This window comes from Engystomops pustulosus, chromosome 3 (genome assembly GCF_040894005.1).
Source record: "Engystomops pustulosus chromosome 3, aEngPut4.maternal, whole genome shotgun sequence".
Classification (NCBI taxonomy): Eukaryota; Metazoa; Chordata; class Amphibia; order Anura; family Leptodactylidae; genus Engystomops; species Engystomops pustulosus.
In genome coordinates this window covers 87564220-87588271 of record NC_092413.1, presented here as the reverse complement: position 1 = coordinate 87588271, position 24052 = coordinate 87564220, and the positions used below count along the sequence as shown (strand labels likewise).

Below are 24052 nucleotides of genomic sequence, written 5' to 3'. Positions count from 1 at the left end.
TTTATATCCCAGTGGACACCACATGCAGTTCCCCATAGACTTGTGGATTACCTGATCAGTTCTGATCAGCTCTGAACACAACAGTGGTCCTTACACTGGCTTCACAATGGTGCTCCTACCTGCTTTATGATATTCTCCTCATTTCATAGCTGTAATAATAGACAGAGTTGATTGGCTCGTTCTGTACATTTCCCTTCTATCTAAGCCTGCCAAGTGCTTTTTACCTCCTTCTCTGTGTGAATACAGCAGGGTGCACTGCCGCCAGTACTGTGTGCTCTCACAGTCTGTATTGCTGACTTTGCATTCTAGTTTTCATGTATCACAGACGGTGTTACTTACCCATTGCCACAAGAATTTGGACTCGGCTTCTGACCATATCCATTGAATTGAGGAATTAGGCAGCTGGGAAATGGTTTTGAACTGATCACTTTTCTGGAATGTAGTAATGCAGTAAGACGCTGGTAAATAAAACTGTAGGAGTATGGAAATGAGGCTTTGTTTTCTTAACTGTGTGATTAAAGGGAGCGTTTAGCGGCATAAAAGCCAGCGCTGTGTAGAGGCTGAGACAGTCGCTCTTGGTTCCATGTTTGACCTCTGCACAACAGCTGAGATTCATTACCAGCTGCGTTCTTGTTTTAGTACCAAGTATGTCAGTAGTCTGAAGATGCGGCTGTGACATTGCTCATTACTGCACATTTACTCATTGTAGATACCAAGATGCACCTATATCACTACAGCGCTCTGCTTCCTACCTATGTTCAATAACAACATTACTGTGTTCCAGTATCTGTCCATTTGATACTGTATGATGTGTTTAGTTGAAGTAGTATCTATAAAGTATCTGTTGTAGGAGGAAAATGGTTCATCTTGAACATATCCCAGGAGTTAATGCAGCGGTCGTAGATGTGACTGTCTTATCCTGATTTTGTTCCCCACAATAGGTTGGCACTACATCGTGACTTAGGATTTAACAGTGCACTTGGCTGTCAAATTGTGCCTTCTCATGTGAGCTCCATGCCCAGGACAGTCATGTTTGTAGGCATAGATTAGGATGCATAGTCACATATCATCCATATACAGTTCAGTAAATCACTTTGTCTTTGTGCGTTTTAATGTGCTACTGCACTTATTTAAAGGCTTGGGGATATTAAAGTTGTATTTAACATGTTGTGGAATGAAAATATATTAAGGCAGACTTTGCAGCAAATTTGTATCGCATATATTTTAACACACGGTTAGCTGCTGGCCCTTGGTTTCTATACTTCCCATAACCAACCAGTACTACCCATTTGAACAAGAACATACATATTTTGCAGAAACAAGGTGTAGAAAGAAGAAAATGGGTGCACCAGTAATCACAGCAACTTCCTTGGTGCACCGAAAAACTAGTTTACATAGAGATAAATGCCGAATTTTCTTTAAAATGACAGATTACTGGAAACCAGGAAAGATGTGTATAAGGGACCCTGCATGCAGTGGATCTCTCATCTTTCAATGGTAAATTAAAAATCCATAGACAATTGCATGCATTATATATTTACAATGCGATGACAGATGGGGACAGCACGGCGGCTCAGTGGTTAGCATTATAGCCTTGCAGCGCTGGGTTCCTCGGTTCAAATGCCATCCAAGTCAACATCTGCAAAGAGTTTGTATGTTCTCTCCGTGTTTGCGTGCGTTTCCTCCAGTTTCCTCCCACACTCCAAAACATACTGGTAGGATGATTAGATTGTGAACCCCATGGGAACAAGGACCGATTTGGCAAGCTCTGGGCAGCGCTGCGTAATCTGTAGGTGCTATATAAAGAATTATTAAGAATTAAGGATAGCCATGCACTATAGGTCTTCCTTGTGTTGCAGGTGTCAGGATCACAGACTGAGGTTCTGGAAGGAAGACTATTGGGTCACGCTGGACCTCCCTCTACCAGCTCTCCACCCTTCAGAGTGATTTTAGCTGCCACCGCTTGTCTTATATTAGGCTGACGAGATACCTTGCATAGATTATGCCCAAATACCATATTATACTTGCAAACAAATCCGTTAATCTAGGTAACGTCTCTTTGGAGTTATGGAATCGTTAGAAGAAGGCTCTTATTGAATTGAAATGTTAATTAATATCATAAGGGACAGCGCTTACAAAAAAAAAGTTATCATACAAAGAGGGTGACAAATTGAACAAACAAATGTATACAGTGCAAAAATCACAGTTTGATAAAATTAAAAGGAATGATACAGAACATAATACATTACATGATGTTGTAAGTCTGGTGCCTGAGAAAACAGAAATACACAATCAATCTATCAGGTAGGGATCCCCAAAGAATGATCATTTTCTATCTACAAAGTTCTACCTAAGCATGATTGTAATATACCCCTATAGCCCCTCTGCCTCTGATGACATGAAGAAAGCTAGGAGGAGTATGCTAATTGCTTTTTCTAACTTCTAAACTATCTTTATATTATATCTTGCCATACAGGTGTTTTATAAACTTGTTTTTCTTTCATCTTTTCCCTCATGATGTACCACATGCAAACATACTAATCGTGACGATATCAGTACTATTATTTTGGGAGTTATTTAATTGGTCCCGGTTGCTGAGGGACCATTTTTTACATTGGACACAGTAACAGCAGAGAGGTGAATGGAATTACTAGGAACAGGCATGTGAAATATGAATTATGCCGCATATTCCTTTGATGTGTTTGGCAAGAGGGTGTTTTTTTTTGCTGTGACCTGGGAGATAGAGGCCACTACCTCCTGCTGACCTTGTTAATAGACATAGAGAGACTCTCCTCAACCCACAGTAATTTTCAGATAGGATCTGGGACCTGGAGATGTAGTTTTTATTGCCCCAGCATCCTGTGTGAGTAAGAATTGGTAAGGGCAGGGAGAGGAGCAGGGATATTAAGATTTAATTACGCTCAGTAACATTTTTTCTTTACTGGATGATGGATTCTTTTTGTCTTTTACTGCATAGAATTTCTGTCATATCTGACATATTCAATATGAAATGCAAAGCCTGACTAACACTATGGTACCAAATAAAAGGGATTTCTTATCTCTGATCTGTCTCTAGCTGGAAGACTTACATGACTGATGATTTTTATGGCAGACTTTTTCCTGCATGTTGCTGTTATGTACAAAGAATTAAAAAAAATACCTCCCTTCATTTACTAGATGTACTCCTCTCTAACAGCATGAGTACCATTCAGTTTTTGGAATCAGAGGAGTGTAAATGAGGCCTGTGGGGACTGGGTAGTGTTCAGTGCGGTCGGCCCTGTACATTGCACATGAAGGGGGTCACATGTGCAAATGTGGAGTTCAGTACAATAAAGCTTGGATTTCTTCAATGCCATCACCTCCGATATATTGCCATGTTCTCCCCCTCAAGTTTTCTTAACCAGCATAATGGTGATTGTAATAGATGTATATTTAAAGTAAAAGATCAATGTATGGTGCGTGAAAGCTAGTAAAAGTATGGAGCAGGCTTTTGGTTGAATATGTCCACAGTCGCTCAAAGTAGGGGTAAAGTGAAGGGTCTGTAATCTTTTAACAAGGTATATAAACAAGTCTCTAAACTTAAGTCTTAAGTGTCTAAATAGTTAATAATGTGGTTCAGGGCATCTTGTATAACATTTTGACACTAAAATATGCCCACATTCTGCTGTAGTCTGCATTTTATTTAGATTTGTTAACATAGTTATTATTAGAATTATTAGAACTATCATTGCAAATGCTTTGAGCATGTAGATGGTAAAATACTTTCATCTTAACTCAGGTACAGTAATTTGACGGCCTCAGAACCTTATTTTATCTGTATACCTCCCTTATTCATGCCTACTTGTTACTGCAAATGTCATCTCCCTACCTGAGTGAAGTTGGCCCCCCCACCTTGTTCAAATCAAACAAAATTGGTGTCAAACGTTTGTGCTACGTTTGTGCTGGTTTGTGCAGCAGAAATTTTTGTTTGTGCCGCTATCGTTTTCGAGATTTTAATGAAAGTTTCCAGAGGTCATCAGAGGTCAACCAGCCCCCCCACATTGCCCAAATCAAACAAAACTGGTGCCGAACAATTCTGCTACGTTTGTGCTGGTTTGTGCTGCACAAATTTTTGTTTGTGCTGCTTTTGTTTTGAATATATGAACAAAAAATGAAAGTTCAAAAGTTCAAGCAGCCCCCCCACATTAACGGAATCAAACAAAACTGGTGTCAAACATTAGTGCTACGTTTGTGCTGGTTTGTGCAGCAAAAATTTTTGTTTGTGCCGCTATAATTTTTAAGGTATGTTCAGGTGTTTGAGGTGTTTAGGATGAACTGGTAAAAAACAAACCTAGTGACACTTCCCTGGTTTGATCACCAGGGGGAGCTAGCAAACACATTGTACTTTGGAAGAAATGAACTCTGATGACCTCTGCAAAAAAGTATGAATATATTAAAAATGATAGCGGCACAAACGAAAATTTTTGCTGCACAAACCAGCACAAACGTAGCACTAACATTTGACACCAGTTTTGTTTGATTCCGTTAATGTGGGGGGGCTGCTTGAACTTTTGAACTTAAATTTTTTGTTCATAAATTCAAAACAAAAGCAGCACAAACAAAAATTTGCGCAGCACAAACCAGCACAAACGTAGCAGAATTATTTGGAACCAGTTTTGTTTGATTTGGGCAATGTGGGGGGGCTGGTTGACCTCTGATGACCTCTGGAAACTTTCATTAAAATCTTAAAAACGATAGCGGCACAAACGAAAATTTCTGCTGCACAAACCAGCACAAACATAGCACAAACGTTTGACACCAATTTTGTTTGATTTGAACAAGGTGGGGGGCCAACTTCACTTAGGTCATCTCCCTTTCCTACAGACAAGGTTATGGTGACAGGAGCGGATTTCCAGTAATGAGGCTTCTGTGAACAGTCCTCTGTATGAGGTAAATTGCCTGCAGCTGGGTTTATTTGTCCTCCGAAGGGGGTCTGTCCACGCAAAACTTCAGACTGAGGAGGTTTGGTAGGAGCCAGGGAGATAGAGGTATGTTGCAATGCACCTTTTATTCCAGGGGGGTGTGCATCCACAAGTGCATCTAAGGCAGTCTCTCATCCTGAAGTGGTCTTAGCTCTGATGGATGTGGTGTCCATTCAGGAGACAAAGATGAAAAACTAAAACATTTAATTTTTTTTAAGGGAGAAGAAATTTTGGTGGCTATGGTGACAGCGATGCACATCTGTGTTAATGCAAACCTTTATGTATTTTGCATGGAAAGAATATCAGCAAAATCGGCTTCCTATTGGCCTTCTCAGATACTGTATATACTTGAGTATAAGCCAACCGGAGTATAAGCTGAGGCCCCTAATTTTACCACTAAAAGCTGGGGAAACCTATTAACTCGAGTATAAGCCTAGGGTGGGAAATGCATTAATCACTGCCTCCCGGTATATGGCCAGCAAGCCCCTTGTGGTATATAGCCAGACAGCCCCCAGTTTGCCCAGCACATAAAAAAATGAACTTACATATTCACTTTCGGGCGGTCCCCAATGCTCGGCGCGGCTCTGTGATGCTCCAGTTGCCGCGGCTCCTCTTCTTTCTTCTCTCTGCCGTCGCACACTATGACGTAATTAGCGGCAACACACCACCACATCATGTTACAGCAGAGAGAAGAGGAGCCGCACCGAGCATCGGGAGCGCAGAAGGTGAGTATGTAAGTTTATTTTTTATAGACTTGTATACAAGCCAAGGTGTGGTTTTTCAGCACATTTTTTGTGCTGAAAACCTTGGCTTATACTCGAGTATACACGCGTGTTCTATGTATCTACAAATGGACTAATAAAGGAGCAAGCTGTTTTTATGGAGCTGGATGTTTCAACCCTTATTCTTTGACTGGATTTTTATTGCCAGCTGTAAAGTTTTGTCAAAAACTAGTAATGCTTTCTGTTCTGCTTTGTCTTGAACTTTCTGTAAATTAAATGACATCCAGAACCCATCACCAGGTTTTGGAAGCTTCAATCCTGTGTCTTAGGTTTACCAGGCCTTAGAAAAGATTTCCGGCACTCACTTGCCTGTTTGTCTCATTTAAGTGAATTGATAAAAGTGAAGTGACATCAGTATTACTTTTACATTTTTCATATGTTGTTTTGTGTTCTCTTTTTTATAGAATACAGGAAGAAGATTTTATGTCAACAATGACAAAGTGCTGATTATGGAAAAATGCAGATTTTAGAATGAATGTAGTTTTCAGAATGAGTCTGAGGTGAAATCTCCCTTTGGGACAGCATCACATTCTTTGCAAGGATTATTCTGATAATTGTTTGCACTTTTGCAAAGAGGAAGTTTTAACAATGAGCTTTAGATAAAGTTATCTGTAAAAAAAAAAAAAAATCAAAACAAAAACCAGATTGTTATTGTTAGTTTTGGTTATTTACAATGAATACATAAATGAAAGCAACATGAATGGTATCTGTGTACTGTCACCAGAGGTTGCGCTAACATTTTGCCAGAAGGGTAATAATACTCCTCTCACCGTTTTTGAGGAGTATTTTTAGCCGGGGAGGAGTATGAAATTTTCAGTAATACAAATATATAACTCCTAGTTGTATATATAGTTCTAACCCCTTCACGTTGCAGCATTTATTTAATTCATTTTTCGCTCTCCACCTTCAAAAATCTATAACTTTTTCATTTATCCTTGTACAGAGCTGTATTAGGCCTTATTTTCTGTGTAACTATTCAGTGGCACAGACTATTATTTGATGCCGTGTACTAGGAGGCTGGAAAAAAAATTCCAAATGTGGTGAAATTGGCAAAAACCGCACTTGTGTGAGCCCCGGTGTCCTCTTCTCCCTGCAGCAAGTCTTGGGGTTCCTGGCCAAACCAGCAGATGCACTTCTATGCAATCTGCCTGCAGAGAAACTATGACATCAGCAGGTGACACTGCCACGTCTTAGCTTCTCTGCAGGCAGATCACATAGAAGTGCATCTGCCTGCCCAGCTGGGAAATCGAAGTCCTCTCTTTTGCTGTTTCATGGAGAAACAGAATGAACATACAGTATACTGGAGCAAGTAATGAAAACACCAAATATCTGGCTGCACCAGATCTACTGTAGAATCAATAGCAGCTTCAATGGAAATGCATGGGGTCGGTAACCGGCACCTGGTGTCTTGCATTTAGACAATAAAAGACACTGGGTGCTGGTTACCAATAGCGATTGGGCCGGGGCACGCTTCCGTGTGCTTTGATTTTGTTTCTAACGTCAGATTTACAATCACCAAATTTTATACAGTTGTTGCCTGTGACTCAAGGAACCTCTTAGACCACGTTTTGAGCCAGAATTTTCACCACACGCTTTCCAAAATGCACTTATTACCCACCCTATACAGGAGCCATTGTCTGCTGCTGCTGTGGCAGTGGGAAGCTGAGCCGTGATTGGTTGCTTTTCTGCCACAAGTCATTAATATGAGCTCTGACCTGTGATTGTTTACTGTAGGCAATGAGTAGAAGACAACTTATGTGTGAGGTAAGATGGATAGAGATACAGAGATAGCGGGAAATTGTCTGAGGTAAAACTGTTACAGTTGCCCATGGAAACCAGTGAGAGATCACCTGTCATTTTTTGAACAGCTATACAAAAAGGAAACTAGTCTTCTGATTGGTTGCCATGGGCACCAATAGCAGTTCTGCTCTGAAACTTCTGATAACTCCCCCCATAGACAAAGTGACAGTAAATGAGAGTGCCGATGGCAGGCAGTCACTGCAACGAGAGTGTACTATATTTCTTGTTTATTTAATAGGTAATTTATTACACCCCTAATGAGCCTGTATAAGAAAAACATGGCATGTAGGATACATATTGACTTCGTTCTTACATATCAGGTACATCTGACCTTGATTTCTCAAATCTCTGATCCCTATATGGGCAAATTGTCGTCTCTTTGGTCTTTTAGCCTAGGGACAGTTTGCCCGTTGTTAGGGATGGGTTGCGGTCGGGTGGCAACTGTTTAGGACTGCAGCTTCGAGGTGAGGACTTTAGGGCAACCTAGGCCCCAGTCACAATTATAGGGTCTGCTTAGGTCTCCACCCAGTATTATTTGTTCCTATGCACCCTGGAGCTTGCATCCCATACACCCCGCCATGATGTCTCTTCTATCCTTTTCTACCTGATTTTCTATCTGCATCCCATCTGCACCTCAACTTTAGAGTATTGCCATAGACTTTCATTCCTGACCTCTTGAACATTTTTGGCAACGTTGGACATAGTCCACCAGGTGTTTTTTCTCTTGTTGGTTCGTTGATTGATATCTTTTATGATTTCATTATTAAAAGTTACCGTTTATGATACTAGATTCCTAATACTGAGTAGTGAAAGTGGAGAAAGTGCAAGATAAAGTCAACATGAACTAAAGTGTGTTTGTTTTGTTAAGATAGTTATGACTCAAAAATGTCAAATATTAGAAACATTCACAATATGAACATTCCTCAAACTTGTGTTTAGTTTAAGATCATTACTTCAGGACTACATTTTTTATGCCCTTGAGCGTAGATCCAAAACACTTGTAAATACAGCTTTGTGTTAAAATTCACAACATTTTTTCCTGTAAATTGGGTTAAACTTAAGCGATTCAGTGTCTTAGTTCATAGTTTTTAAAGGATTTGCAACAATTCATCAGAATCTGTCAGAACTTCTTTCTGTGACATTTTAAAGAGCCACTGTAAAGTTTTTTTGTTTTCCACAAATGAATAGCTCTTGAGATGCAGAACAACTTTGTTACCTATATCCAGCAGTTTCTTTGCTATACCCCTCAGGTTATCTCAGTGCGACAGTAGCTGCTTCCTTTGCCTGTTCTGACAAGCCCTGGAGTCCATAGTTTGCTTATCTGTCGGACTGCTGGGATGGGAAGGGGCTTCTTCTCACTGCTCACAAAGGAGAAGGGTCATGTGACAGAGCTCTCTATGTACGTAGCATGGCTGGATTTGTTCTGGACTGTGGATACAGATGTCACCTACACAAACTATTGAGGTACAAATCCCCCTAGTTCCCTTTCAGTCCCTTCATCCCAGTCTGTGGTTCTACAGATCTTTCTCGGTCTCTCTCTGCATCTCATGCTGCTCCCCTCCCCCACCTTGTCATCAGCACTTTACTACAGTACTGTGTAGATAAGGTATTAACTCTTAGTGCTCACACAGCACAGGCTATAGACTTAATGTAATGGGTTTACATATGATTTCTTTCACTTATTACATGTCCCCTGCTCCTCCACGTGATGGAAGCTGCCAGGCTGGTCACCATATACATCATGTATGTAAAATGTTCAGTTAAATTACTTGTGGGACACTAAATGGATCTAATGCTAAATTACTCTTAGAGATAACACAAGGCAGCATGGGATCTGTGGGCAACTTGAAGGGCATAGACAGACAGACTTTAGTCTCTGCCCGCTTAATCTCTGGTGTCAAACACTTTTGGAACAGAAAATGCCATAACTTTGGAAAGAAAATGCCGAGCAGCACAATATGGGCATGGTTTTGTTTGTTTTTAAAGGGGTGATCAGATAATTTGGCAAAATCATTATAACTTTAAAGTTATGCTTTAAAAAAGTTATCATGACATTATATGTTAAGGTGTCTTTGGTAACCACACACACACACACTGAAAGGGTACCTAGGGCCACTGTACTAAGTGGATTCCATGCATATCCCCCAATTGCTGAACAAAGGCTCATAATCTTCTTCTGTTCTTAGGATAGATGTTCAGTATTTTTGCAGTGATAGTAGCTTGTAAAAATGCTCGAGAAACTCTGACCTGATATTATTTTCCCAAATAAAATGTTTAGTTGTGTTATTAACATGACCCTGTGACTAAGGTCCAGTTAAGGACATGTAACATTTGGATGCTAGATTTTAATAAGCTGTATTTTACCCTATACTACACAAAATCCCTAGGCCTTATTATCAAAATTGTCCAACAAATTGCCTTTTGTCAAATTACAACAAATCCAGGAGTTTCCTTAGGGTGGGTAATCACTATGTAATCATTTGGGGGTGCCAGGTGCTGACCATCTAATTGAAGAGAGTGTTGTGACAGTGCTAGAAAAGGCACATTTTATTAGGACCCCAAGGATTGGTTATTAAGTCAGAGAAAACCCCTTTAATCTGCACTGACGGTCTTTGGTTTCTATGGGCGACATAACAAGTTTGACAGTTTTGATAAATTAAGTTATGGTGGATAATGCCCAAGGGTTTATCAGTATAATTAAATATTCACAGAAAAATCAGTGGTGAGTGACGCCTTATCAATTTTCAAATTTTTATACGGTAAAATTTGCCTAGAACGTTTTTACTAAAGAAGAAGAAATGATTCATTGTCTTGTAGTTAGAAGTTCGGGCACAGTTATATATTGCATCATTTTATTTTTTATAATAACAAATTTTAATTAAATAGAACATGACAGAGCCAATAGCAGTAAGCAGTAGCTTAATCCGTCTCCAAGACATCCCGACCAGCGCAGTACTATTATCACGAGTGGAGCCGCACCATACAGAATGTGTGTCAGCTGTATATTGCAGCTGACATCCGGCTGTAACACCCATTACAGGAGATTCCTCCGATGATGGGTTTTAACCACTTACACGCAGCAGTCAAGCATGCCTTTGGGTTTGGAAGCAAATTATGTTTCTGAAAAAATGGCAGTGCTACAACAAATGCGATCTTCTTTATTTTAGTTTTTCTTCAGTTAAATTGGACAAATATAAAGAAAACTATATAACTAAGCTAATCGATGTAGATGATATATTATTTTATGGTATAGTGAACGCCCCCCCTAAAAAAGAAATAAATTATGATTTTCTTTTTCTCCACACATTAAAGATTGAATGCAATTTCATCAATAAGCTAAAGCGTCCTAAAATTAAGTATTTTTTTTTTAAGTATATCTCATCTGCAAAAAATCAGGCCTCATATGACAAAATAGTCCCCAAATTTTTATGGTGTTTATGCAGAAGCTTACCATCACATGTGGGGTACTGGCATAATCAGGAGAAATTGTGGAGACTTTGTGGAGCGTTTTGGTATTTTATCCATTGTGTGTGTACATTTTTAGAACAAAAAACATACGATTCCATTGTATTTTAAGCCTGGTAAAACACTTAAAGGGTTAAGTGAATACTTCACTCACACCATAACAGAAGTCAAGAATCTTTGAGTTATTTCACAGCACTTCGGTAAATTCATGAAATAAGGCAGCAGGTTATAAACTTCGGCCAGATGGTATAGGGCCCCAACACGGTTACATATCATTTTTCCACAAGTGCCTGTCACATGCTTGAGATGCAGAGAAGATGAGGGATCATTCCCCCCACTTTCTTTGGTCATGTCGGGTTCTTGCCCCATTTTGACAGGACCTACTCCTCAGTCAGTGGAGACTCAGTAAGTTTGGAGCCTGCTCTTTTCATCCACCACCATTGTGACTCGACACGAACATACAAACGCTCTCTGCTACGATTCCTTATAATGGCGTCCAGCCTTGCATTCCAATACTTTGGAAAAAGACCACTCCTCCAACAATAGCCAAGTGGGTCAATAAAGTCAATGACATCATGAATATGGAAGATGCCTCCCGTCTCTCTTGGCTAACCTCTCCCCCTGGTCTGGACACCCCCAATGCACTTTTCCTGTCGTTGTACCCTGCAGCCCCTCCCCCCTTTTTTTTCTCTTTTTGGTCTCATTTCTATTACTATTTTCATTATTGCTTTGGGGGGTCCTTTTTGGATACTCTGCTGGCTACTGGGGCTCTCCCATTGCTCTGTTGCCTAAAACTATTATACACGTATGCACAGTATTTAAATTAATTATATGTGATGTATATTGTAATTCCTGATTCATATATCACCCATTGTGACATTATTATTGTTTTCTTTATGTATACTGTTAATGTGATGTGGACTGCGTAACTGGCTCCTACCTGTGTTCCTGCGACCAATAAAAGCAAATTATAAAATAAGAGGTAGTCACCTGAGATGGTCTTCCACCAATCTTGAAAGAGTTCCCAGAGATGCTTAGCACTTGTTGGTCCTTTCACCTTTGCTCTGCGGTCCATCTCACCCCAAACCATCACAATTGGGTTGGTGACCGTGGAGGTCAGCTCATCTGGTGTAGCACTCCATCAATCTCCTTTTTGGTCAAATAGCCCTTACACAGCCTGGAGGTGTGTTTTGGGTTATTGTCCTGTCCAATTTTTAATAAATCCCCAAAAGTGTCATCATCAAAGCACCCCCACACCATCAGGCCTCCTCCTCCATGCTTCACGGTGGGAACCAGGCATGTAGAGTCTATTCGTTCACCTTTTCTGTGTTGCACAGAGACACTGTGGTTGGAACCTTGTGTTCTTTAGCCCAAACAAGTCTCTTCTGCTTGTCCTTAGCAGTGGTTTCCTAGCAGCTATTTTACCATGAAGGCTGCTGCACACAGTCTCCTCCTAACAGTTGTTGTAGAGATGTGTCTGCTGATAGAACTCTCTGTGGCAGTGACCTTGTCTCTAATCTGAGCTCCTGTTAACCTGCGATTTCTGAGGCTGGTGACTTGGATGAACTTATCCTCCAGAGGTGACTTTAGGTCTTCCTTTCCTGGGGCAGTCCTCATGTGAGCCAGTTTCTTTGTAGCACCTGATGGTTTTTGCAACTGTACCTGGGAACGTTTTCAAAGTTTTCCGAAGTTTTTTGGACTGACTGACCTGCATTTCTTAAAGTAATGATGGCCTCTTGTTTTTCTTTACTTTGCTGCTTTTTTCTAGCCATAATACAAATTCTAACAGTCTATTCAGTAGGACTATCAGCTGTGTATCCACCTGACTTCTACACAACACAACTGATGGGTCCAACCCCATTTATAAGGCTGAAATCCCACTTACTAAACCTGACAGGGCACCTGCCTTTTCTGGTGACTAAATCTTGAAGCTCATCAAGAGAATGGCAAGAGTGTGCAAAGCAGTAATCAAAGCAAAAGGTGGCTACTTTGAAGAACATAGAATATAAGACATATTTTCAGTTGTTGTACCCTGTTTTGTTAAGTATATAATTCCACATGTGTTAATTTATAGTTCTGATGCTTGCATTGTGAATCTACAATTTTTATACCCATGAAAATGCAGAAACTTGAATGAGAAGGTGTGTCCAAACTTTTGGTCTGTACTGTATGTAGTATGTAGTTCATGACATACTAGAAAAAAATATGAGAGGATGCTTGAAAGAACATTCCAATATAAAGCAGACATTCATTAAGTTTGTAAGTTATGTTGGTGTTATGACTATGTGTTGGAAAAGTGGACCATTCCAAAAATCGAGAATTTTTCTAAATTTTTGCAAAATATCCATTTTTAGTGACACATTCAAATTTGAAAAAATGGGCCCTCTCAGGAAGGTGCAAAATGGTCATGTCGTTAACGTGTTGAATTCATATATCGCTGGTTGAAGTATTTTTACCAAATGGTAACATGGGGAAAATAACACTTTTTAAAAGATTAACTTTTATTAACCATTTTTGACTAAGGAGAGGAAGCAAAACCATAATTCTTACATAGTTCTAAATTGTCACAATGATTGTACAGTTTTCTTTGTGTCAGTGTGCATGAGTTTAACAAAGTCTAGTTCTTCTTTCATCAGTTCTAGAGGAAGCACCTGGGGATAGAGATATTGCCTGAAAAGAGCTGTATTCTGAGTATGTTATGCATATGAATTATGTGGACTAGGAAAAGATAGAATCTTGTAGGACTACCTAACAGATGCTTGTTTTTTGCAGTAAAAAAATGAAGCTTGGAATTATTTTCTGATTTTGTTTGTTGCACAAAAAAAGGCAGAGCAGAGAATATTGCATCATCGCTTTGTGGACATTTTATACCTTGTGAACAAAATATGCCTTGAGAATGCTGTAGCTACACTGATGCAGACACATATCTTGTTTAATCCCTGAACTACGTGGTTTTGCTCAAAAAACAATTATAAAATTTAGGACCTTGGGAAAGCTGGGTGCAGACTCGCTTCCATACATTAAAGAGCCACCTGAACTGTCCAGACAGGACTCATCAACCTGAGCTTTGTCTAATAATACACAGCAGCTGGAGGATGTTGCAGCGATTGATTACTTCTGCCTGTCAGGGATAACACAGTGATTAAGTATTCTTGGCTTATTGCTGGCCAGGACAAGGCTGAAGCAGTGAATAATTAGGGTGGGGAGAGCAACAGTCTCATTATCATAATTTTATGATTGCAATTTTAACTATGGCCACTAGGGCTTATACTTGATCTATGCAAGATGACAGCCCCATAATTACAGAAAGATAAATAGAAAAACAACATTAACCCCTTAGCGCTCTGCGCCGTAGCTGTACTGCGCTGAGTCCCGCGAATAGCGCTCAGCGCAGTACAGCTACTGCGCAGAGACGATGCCGGTTCAGCGCTGTATAGCAGCCGAACCGGCATCGTTAGCCGCGGGATTTCAACGGTAATCTACCGTTGACATCCCCGGCTAACACCCGCGGTCGGAGTGGGCTCCGATCGCGGGTGTTTAACCCGTTAAATGCCGCGGTCAACGCGACCGCGGCATTTAACATGCCTTCTGGGGGTCTTTACATCACAATCGGCCCCCCCGCACCGTTTTCGGGGGGGCCGATTGCTGTTTTGGCACCTCTGGGGTCCGATCGGGACCCCAGAGAAGCCTGGAGGGTTTACCTTTAAGATGGCGTCTGTGACGTCATCTTAAAGGCAAAGTGTCAGCCTATGCATCTGCATAGGCTGGCACTGATAATACCCTGCAATACATTAGTATTGCAGAGTATTATCAAGAACAAGCAATCAGATGATTGCTTGTTCATATCCCATGGTGGATCATGTAAAAAAATGTAAATAAAAATGTTTTTCAATAAAAAATTACTTTATAAATCACTAAAAATGCCCATAAGCCCCAAAACATATAAAGAGACATATAACACTCAAAAAAGTCTAAATCATAACACAAACCCCACATATATAGTATCACCGCGTCCGTAACAATCCGTAGAATAAAACTAAATAACTATTGAACCCATATGATGAACGCCGTAAAAAAAAAACGTTAAAAACCCGCCAAAAATTATGATTTTTACCTATTATATCCCACTAAAAATGCAATAAAAAGTGATCAACAAAACATATGTACTCCAGAATGATATTGTTGCAAAGAACAACATGTCCCGCAAAAAACAAGCCATCAACCAGCTCTGTAGCCAAAAACGTAACAATGTTATGCCACTTGGAAGCCGGCGATGCAAAAATGATAGATTTTTCCCCACATTAGGGTTTTATTTGGCAAATTTAGTAAAACATAAGAAAAAATATTCATGTCTGGTATCCCCGTAATCGTATCGACCCATAGAATAAAGATAACAGGATTATTAGGCTATACGGTGAACACAAAAAAAAAAAAAAAAAAAGTAAAAAATCCAGTACAGAATTGATGCTTTTCTACTCATGACCTCAAAAAAAAAGTTCCAAAATTTTCAACAATAGGTGATACCAACCCCAAAATGGTAACACTGGAAAAAGCATCTCGTCCCGCAAAAAAAATGCCGTCACATGGCCCAAATAACGGAAAAGCGAAAATGTTATAGCCTTCAAAAGGGGGCAACCAGAAAACTAAAATCCTGGCAGCTGCAGGGTGCTCCTTCCCTTCTGCGCCTTGCTGTGCCCCCATAACACAAGTAATGTCCACATGTGGGGGGTCGCTGCACTCAGGAGAAATTGTAGAACAAATTTTATGGTGAGTTTTCTCTTTTTATCTTTTGGAAATGTGTAAATTTTAGGGCTAGATGAACGTATAACCGACAAAATTTGACCATTCTAAATTTCACCGCCATTTTGATTCAATTACTATGAAGATCTCAAGGGGTTAACAATCTTTGTAAATGCTGTTTCTGATAGTTTGAGGGGTGCAGATTTGAAAATGGGTTGGTTATATAGGTGGTTTTGTTGCTAAATATGTAAAATTTGATTTCAAACAGTATTTATCCCCAAAATAGTCAATTCCGAAAATACGGAAAATCGCTATTCGATTTGTAGGCCGCGTGACGTCAAAATAAATTATCCAAACATTTCAAAAATTATGAAAATGTAAAGTAGACAAATGGGAAATGTTATTCTGCAAGTTATTTAGGTGTTAAATCTATCTGCCTGAAAACGCGGTGGTTTTGAATTTCGAAAATGGCAAATTTTTCTAAAAATTCATCATTTTTTTCTTTTTTTTGTAAATAAACGCAAAACGTATCAGCCAAAATTTACCACTAAAATGAAGTACAACATGTGGGGAAAAAACTATCTCAGAATCGCTTTGATAAGTAACAGTGTTCAAAAGTTATAACCATATAAAGAGACGCAGGTCAAATTTCAAAAAAAAGTTGCGAGCCTTAACCTGCAAACAGGCTGCGTCCTTAAGGGGTTAACAATCAAAATGTAAAAACAAATTAGAAAAAAGTGATAGGCAAACATTTTACTATGTGATTTTAAAAAGAAAATTGGTACAATATTCCCTTACAGGATGGTTGAAAAGCATGTACATGTTTGATCAACATCTGATCCCCATAGTTTTGTTTATGTAAATGCAATAAATACACAGGGCTGTACAGTTGGTAAGCCAACTCTTCAGTTCCCCTAACTCCAACTCCACCAAAATGGTCACCAATTCTCCAGTGCCTTTTTCCTCTGATCTGTAGCAGAGGAGTTTCACTACTGAGCATTTACATAAAGTGCATCCACATTTATTTCAATTTAAAATCTAGAAGAGGGATGCAGCCGATGCAGTTGCAGCCTGCACTATCCAATGACCTCTTCCTTAACTGCAGTAGCTTCAAGACCCAGAGCAGAGCTGCGACAGCAGCGGTAAGTACTTCCAAGTCCTCTCCTGCTCCTGGTGTAGCGTTCCTCTGGGTCCTTTTGCCAGCACAGTCAAGGAACGCCAGTACAGAGAGCAGAGCATCATATGGAGGAGAGAAGAAACTGCAGTGTCTTGCAGGGAGCAGAAGAGGGGCCAGGAAATGGTAGGGTTTTTTTTTTTTTGTTGCTTGCTCCCGTGGTCTCCTGTATTTGTCTGCTCTAGGGGTCTTCAGTATTATTATTGTCTACTCTGGGAGTAATCCATAATTATCGTTGTCTGCTCTGGGGGCCCCAGTATTATTATTGTCTGCCCGGTGTGTCCTCTATCATTGTCTGCTCTGAATGCAGTATTTGGTTTTGGGTTGGTAATTATTGCTGTTCTCTAGTATTTATAATATCCGGGGTGACATTATGTGCTTTTACTGTGGTTGTTGATGTATCTAGGGTGCTGGTTACTGTTTCAGCCCTTTAATACAACAAAGAATAGGATGACAAAATAACACAAGCTCTAATTCAAGAATACGGCATTCCACACATATAATTCTAACCAGTCTCTATCAGTTCTGGTGTTTACAAGTTTGGTTGTCCCTGGATCCGACCATAAATCTTCTGACTATGGTTGGATTCTTCTCATGAATCGCTTCTCTTGTCTGCACGCTGCAGTGCTCTCTGCCTCCTGCCCCTCCCCTTTACATTACAAGACCAGCTCAGACACAACAGACTCATCCTGCCTGCAAGCAGGTGCAGGGTTTATAAACTACAGAGATGATAAGGTCTTTATCCTAGGGAAGAGAGGGGGAGGCATAGCTGAGCTGATTGTGTGTGTTATAGGTGTGATAGCAGAGATGGAGTGTGTCATTGTGTCTTATATCCATTTTATGATCTCTCCTCTCTTTTTCTGTGTGTCAGATACTATTAAATGTTCAGAAGCTAAATAAAAGTGTAGATAAACCTGTACTCTGATAATCTGAGCACATTGTCAGCACACAGCATATTATAGCACAGAGGAATCATGAAGTGTCTGCTTAGAGAAACCCTGCCCACACTCTGGTATTAAAGTACTATCTTTAATTGCAAACCCCTTTAAGGATGAGCAGTTTGACAATGCGGCCCTCACATAAAGGTTGTTCATCCCTGCCTTAAATCCCTAGATCAGGAATAGAACAGACAGACAGAGGACAATTCATAATTTTCCCAAATTGTTATGAAACAAATTATTAGAACATACTGTGTTGATCAAACTGTACCAAGTTAGTATATATTTTTGAAGTCTGTCCATTTTATCATTACTCCGGCTCCACCAAATTGGTCTCCAACACCAATTTTACAATGCAATGCATCCCACAAAAAAAATCTAAAATTTGCCACTGGAAACTAAAAAAAAAAAAAAAGATTAACCTCATTAGCGGCAGAGCTGTTCAATGCCCAAATGTCCAATATATATATATTTTTTTTTTGGAGAACAATATTCTACTGTATGTTGTCGAATTAGAGAAGTTGTTTGTTGAACAGAAAGTGAAGAGTCCAATTTATTTCCAATAACATTCGTTCATATCTGCTAGAAATGACAAATGGTATGGAGTTAATATATTGAACCTCACTGCACATAGTTCTGCTGCCTTATGCCTGGTACTGTTTTGATAGAGCTTATAATGAAAGTATTTACCGTACTTGATTTTCATTTCATAGGTTTTTTAATGCCACTTTTCAGTTTTGTGCCATAAAATTACCTTTTTGTGCTAAAAGGGGTAGTTTGGTTTCTGCAGACAAATTCATTATAATTAGCTCCTGGAAACTGGTGTTTATGTGAAATCTACACCATTTTTTTCTGAATAGCCGAGCTTCATATGCACCTTAGTTATTAAGAGGCCTTATTTGGAGGGTTGGGTTAGGATAGGCATGGTCCTAATGTCTACCATGAGAATCCATCATGATAAATCAGGGACACTTACTCATAGATCCAAGCACCATAACTGTGGTAATCTTCTTATATATTCAGACTCTAGTCTAAAGCATAATTCTAAATGTTGATTTTAGAAGGAAGGAGGCCATGGATAATCACTATAAAAAGATTACCACAGTCACAGTGCCTAGATCTATTAGTAAGTAATACACCTCCTTTTGTTAAGCGTGCTACAAGCATGCTGAGTAGAAGGAGAAAACCAGCAGTGCTGAATATACAGTATTGCCAGCTTTACACATAGTCTTCTTATGATTCCTTCCATATTGGTGGTCTGGAATATGATTGTACAGGACTGTTCTATAATCTCATTATGCTAAGTAGTGCCAGGGCAGGTAAAATATTCACTTACTTGCAGTTGGACATAATTCAGCGTAAAGGAAAGCCTAAATGATCTAAACTGTTAAATTCTCACTAACATTTCAACATACTGTGAATCAATAGTACAAGGAAATGTAAAAACCCTCTCTTCCCTCCATCTTCCCCCTTTCCATTCAAATATCTGCTGAATTTATCTTACTAGTTAAAACAAACTGTAGCTCACAATTTAATCCGACTACATGAATGAATGGATAGATAAATAGTAACAATGTGTTAAATACAGTACCTTGTACTTAGGCTACATTCAGACGACCGTTGGACATATATACACTCACCGGCCACTTTATTAGGTACACCATGCTAGTAACGGGTCCATCTACTTTAATCTGATGTGAATGGAGCAAATAAGTGAAGGCATTAGAGCCAAGCCAGTACAGGCGGTCCCCTACTTAAGAACACTCAACTTACATACGACCCCTAGATACAAACGGACCACTGGATATTGGTAATTTATTGTACTTTAGCCCTATGCTAGAATAAACAGCTATAACAGTTATCAGAGGTATGTGTGATAAAGATTTATTGATAATCCTGATTCTAATGACAATACAACATTTTTAAAAATCCAAGCCTAAGGAAAGCCTAAATGATCTAAACTGTTAAATTCTCACTAACATTTCAACATACTGTGAATCAATAGTACAAGGAAATGTAAAAACCCTCTCCCTCCATCTTCCCCCTTTCCATTCAAATATCTGCTGAATTTATCTTACTAGTTAAAACAAACTGCAGCTCACAATTTAATCCGACTACATGAATGAATGGATAGATAAATAGTAACAATGTGTTAAATACAGTACCTTGTACTTAGGCTACATTCAGGCGATCGTTGGACATATATACACTCACCGTCCACTTTATTAGGTACACCATGCTAGTAACGGGTTGGACCCCCTTTTGCCTTCAGAACTGCCTCAATTCCTCGTGGCATAGATTCAACAAGGTGCTGGAAGCATTCCTTAGAGATTTTGGTCCATATTGACATGATGGCATCACACAGTTGCCGCAGATTTGTAGGCTGCACATCCATGATGCGAATCTCCCGTTCCACCACATCCCAAAGATGCTCTATTGGATTGAGATCTGGTGACTGTGGAGGCCATTTGAGTACAGTGAACTCATTGTCATGTTCAAGAAACCAGTCTGAGATGATTCCAGCTTTATGACATGGCGCATTATCCTGCTGAAAGTAGCCATCAGATGTTGGGTACATTGTCATAAAGGGATGGACATAGTCAACAACAATACTCAGGTAGGCTGTGGCGTTGCAACGATGCTCAATTGGTACCAAGGGGCCCAAAGAGTGCCAGGAAAATATTCCCCACACCATGACACCACCAGCCTGAACCGTTGATACAAGGCAGGATGGATCCATGCTTTCATGTTGTTGACGCCAAATTCTGACCCTACCATACGAATGTCGCAGCAGAAATCGAGACTCATCAGACCAGGCAACGTTTTCCCAATCTTCTACTGTCCAATTTAGATGAGCTTGTGCAAATTGTAGCCTCAGTTTCTTGTTCTTAGCTGAAAGGAGTGCCACCTGGTGTGGTCTTCTGCTGCTGTAGCCCATCTGCCTCAAAGTTCGACGTACTGTGCGTTCAGAGATGGTCTTCTGCCTACCTTGGTTGTAACGGGTTGCGATTTGAGTCACTGTTGCCTTTCTATCAGCTCGAACCAGTCTGCCCATTCTCCTCTGACCTCTGACATCAACAAGGCATTTCTGTCCACAGAACTGCCGCTCACTGGATGTTTTTTCTTTTTTCGAACCATTCTCTGTAAACCCTAGAGATGGTTGTGCGTGAAAATCCCAGTAGATCAGCAGTTTCTGTAATACTCAGACCAGCCCTTCTGACACCAACAACCATGCCACGTTCAAAGGCACTCAAATCACCTTTCTTCCCCATACTGATGCTCGGTTTGAACTGCAGGAGATTGTCTTGACCATGTCTACATGCCTAAATGCACTGAGTTGCCGCCATGTTATTGGCTGATTAGAAATTAAGTGTTAACGAGCAGTTGGACAGGTGTACCTATTAAAGTGGCCGGTGAGTGTACGGTCACCATATATATGTTCCCCATAGGCCGGCAACGGGCGCACTGCGAAGTACTGTGGTGCATGAGTGTGGCAACATTCCATACCCGGGAAAAGATAGGACATGTACTATCCTTCCCCATAATATGGCGGAGTGCGCTGTGAATCTCTATGTAGAGGGTCAGGGGCGAGCAGCACTCACCCCCTACTCCTTTCCCATGCGCCGACGTGTGCCCCCCATGCCATAGCACATCTGAATGTAGCCTCGGGCTGAGTTTACCCAGTTGTGTTTTTGATGCAGGGTTTTAATTTCAACAAAATGTTATTGAATTAAAAGTATAATAGTGCCTAACAATAGGTCATTGCATAACATATGCTCTCACAGGGGGATCTCATAGAAGTAATTTTAGAGTGATGCATAGCCAGATACTGTATTAAACAGACTGAGCAAGTGAATGGGGAGGAGGGTGTGGGAGGTTAAAAGGTTGGGGAGGGTTGGATTAACCTGAAAATGGAGTTAGTACGAGTTCAGTATAGGCGGTCGCTAAAGGTGAGAGTGGTAACATGAAGCTATGTGTAATCTACCAAAGGGGACAAAGTCAGAGCCCTCTCAAGGGTAGGTGAAACCTCTGAAGTGATCCATGGGTTCCAAATACCTTCAAATACAGGGATGCAGGGTTTTAAAGCCAAAACCATGTCATTTTAAAACTGAATAAAAAAACTTTCACCCAAAAAACTGTTGCTTTGATTTAAATAGTCTATTTCCATCTACTTTAATCTGATGTGAATGGAGCAAATAAGTGAAGGCATTAGAGCCAAGCCAGTACAGGCGGTCCCCTACTTAAGAACACTCAACTTACATACCACCCCTAGTTACAAACGGACCACTGGATATTGGTAATTTATTGTACTTTAGCCCTATGCTAGAATAAACAGCTATAACCGTTATCAGAGGTGTGTGTAATTAAGATTTATTGATAATCCTGGTTCTTATGACAATCCAGCATTTTTAAAATCCAATTGTCACAGAGACCCAAAAAAGTTGTGGCTGGGATTACAATGATAAAATATACAGTTCTGACTTACATACAAATTCGACTTGAGAACAAACCTACAGACCCTATCTTGTATGTAACCCGGGGACTGCCTGTATTCCTTATTTACACGCTGTAGGACAGATATACTAATAGCATCACCTTTATTACAAATGATGCTATTAGTTAGATTGTCCAACACATCACATATGCCTTCATTTTGGTGTATTTTGCTTATTATTTTGCCAGTATTGTAATACTGTGGTATGTCTCCCTTATAGTAACATTAATTTCAGTTTCTTGTAAGATTAGGTATACCTTAAATGCAACCATGCAAGAAACATTCATAATTCATTATCTGATATGATATTTAAAAGGCAGCTATCAAATATATATTTATAGTGGAGCCACATCAGCTCTGCCAAATCTGTTTTTGAACGTGAAAGTCAAATCTTGATGTAACCTACAGTATGTTCTTTACGCTCATTGCACAAAGCTGTATTTCTTGGTTCACAAAAAAAAAATCACACCGGATTGGATTTAGAGGCCTGTTTTTAAACCATTGCCACCAATGCCGTTTTGATTTGAGTTTTTTGCTCCTCTCCTTTAAAAATCCATAACATTTATGGTTTCCACTTACAGAGCTATAAAGGGCTTGTTTTCTGCGTAACAATATTTACTAACCCATCCAATGTACCTGGAAGCTGGAAAAAAGATTCCAAATGCAGGGAAATTGACAAAATAACAGCATATCCATATAACAGCATATTGTACCATATTCCTGTGGACACCTGTGGTTTTTGTGGCTGTCTCTGTGTGCTCCAAACATTGCATCTTATCTATTCCGTCAGAGTCAGAGACCATTCAGATGAAGACCATTTTGATGGAGTTGGAATTAAATGAACTGACTCCTGTATGGTTAAGGCTCACCCACCACATAAACCGCTTGCTGTGGTAATAGTGCATCCATTTTTGGCAATGGATTAATGACTGATTGATTCTTGGCACAACAATGTATCTGAGAAGCAGGTAGGGAGAGCACAGTTGCATTTAAAGAGAACCCGTCATGCAAAATAACCCCCTAATCTAAATATATTTTCATAAACTGCCATTAGAGAGCATTGCCTCTATCCCTTCATTGTCCCTCTACATGCCTGTAAACCTAAGCAATGAGGTCCTAAAGCTGTATGCAAATGACCTGTGAAATGTCCAATGAAGCATTAGCATATTCAAGCTGTCCACTCTATTCATGAATGGGAGGTACAGCCACACCCCCAGTGCTTGACTGACAGCCTGTATAATGATGTGAGGCTGTATAATGATGTGCTTCCTGGTGCTGGTGGCCACGCCCCCTGCAGCCTGTGTGTGCATGTGTGTGTGTGTTTTGGAGAGATACAGCAGCTCCAGGCTGCAGCCATGTTACAGCAGAACATGTCAGATTCATGTGTAGCTGATGTCTGTGTCTCTGTATATTAGGAGGATGCAGCATGTCAGCAGATGCAGCACAGATACCAGCAATACATTACACACAGACATGAGCAGAGGGAGAAGAGGGGAGGGGTAACAGGGGTGACATCACCGCCTCTGACCATGTGACCAGCCTCGGTTACATAATAAAGAATAGATGATTTTACAATGATTAATGTATGAAATAACTAGATAATGGCTGGGATGGGATCCTTGTGAGCTGCTCCAACAGGTAGAGGTGACAGGAATAGTGGCAGAGACCTGATGACAGGTGTCCTTTTAAAGTGTTTT

The 24052-nt window shown here is 40.1% G+C and overlaps 1 protein-coding gene and 1 long non-coding RNA gene across 2 annotated transcripts in view; one reads left to right on the top strand and one right to left on the bottom strand.

The window, feature by feature from the left end:
* LOC140121587 (uncharacterized) overlaps positions 1-549 on the bottom strand; it is a 41331-nt gene extending 40782 nt beyond the window's left edge. The window contains exon 1 of the long non-coding RNA XR_011854132.1: positions 340-549. This is a non-coding gene — a long non-coding RNA (uncharacterized lncRNA). The remainder of the gene's footprint in view (positions 1-339) is intronic.
* Positions 1-24052, top strand: part of UST (uronyl 2-sulfotransferase) — a 169824-nt gene that overhangs the window by 1817 nt on the left and 143955 nt on the right. The window lies entirely within an intron of this gene.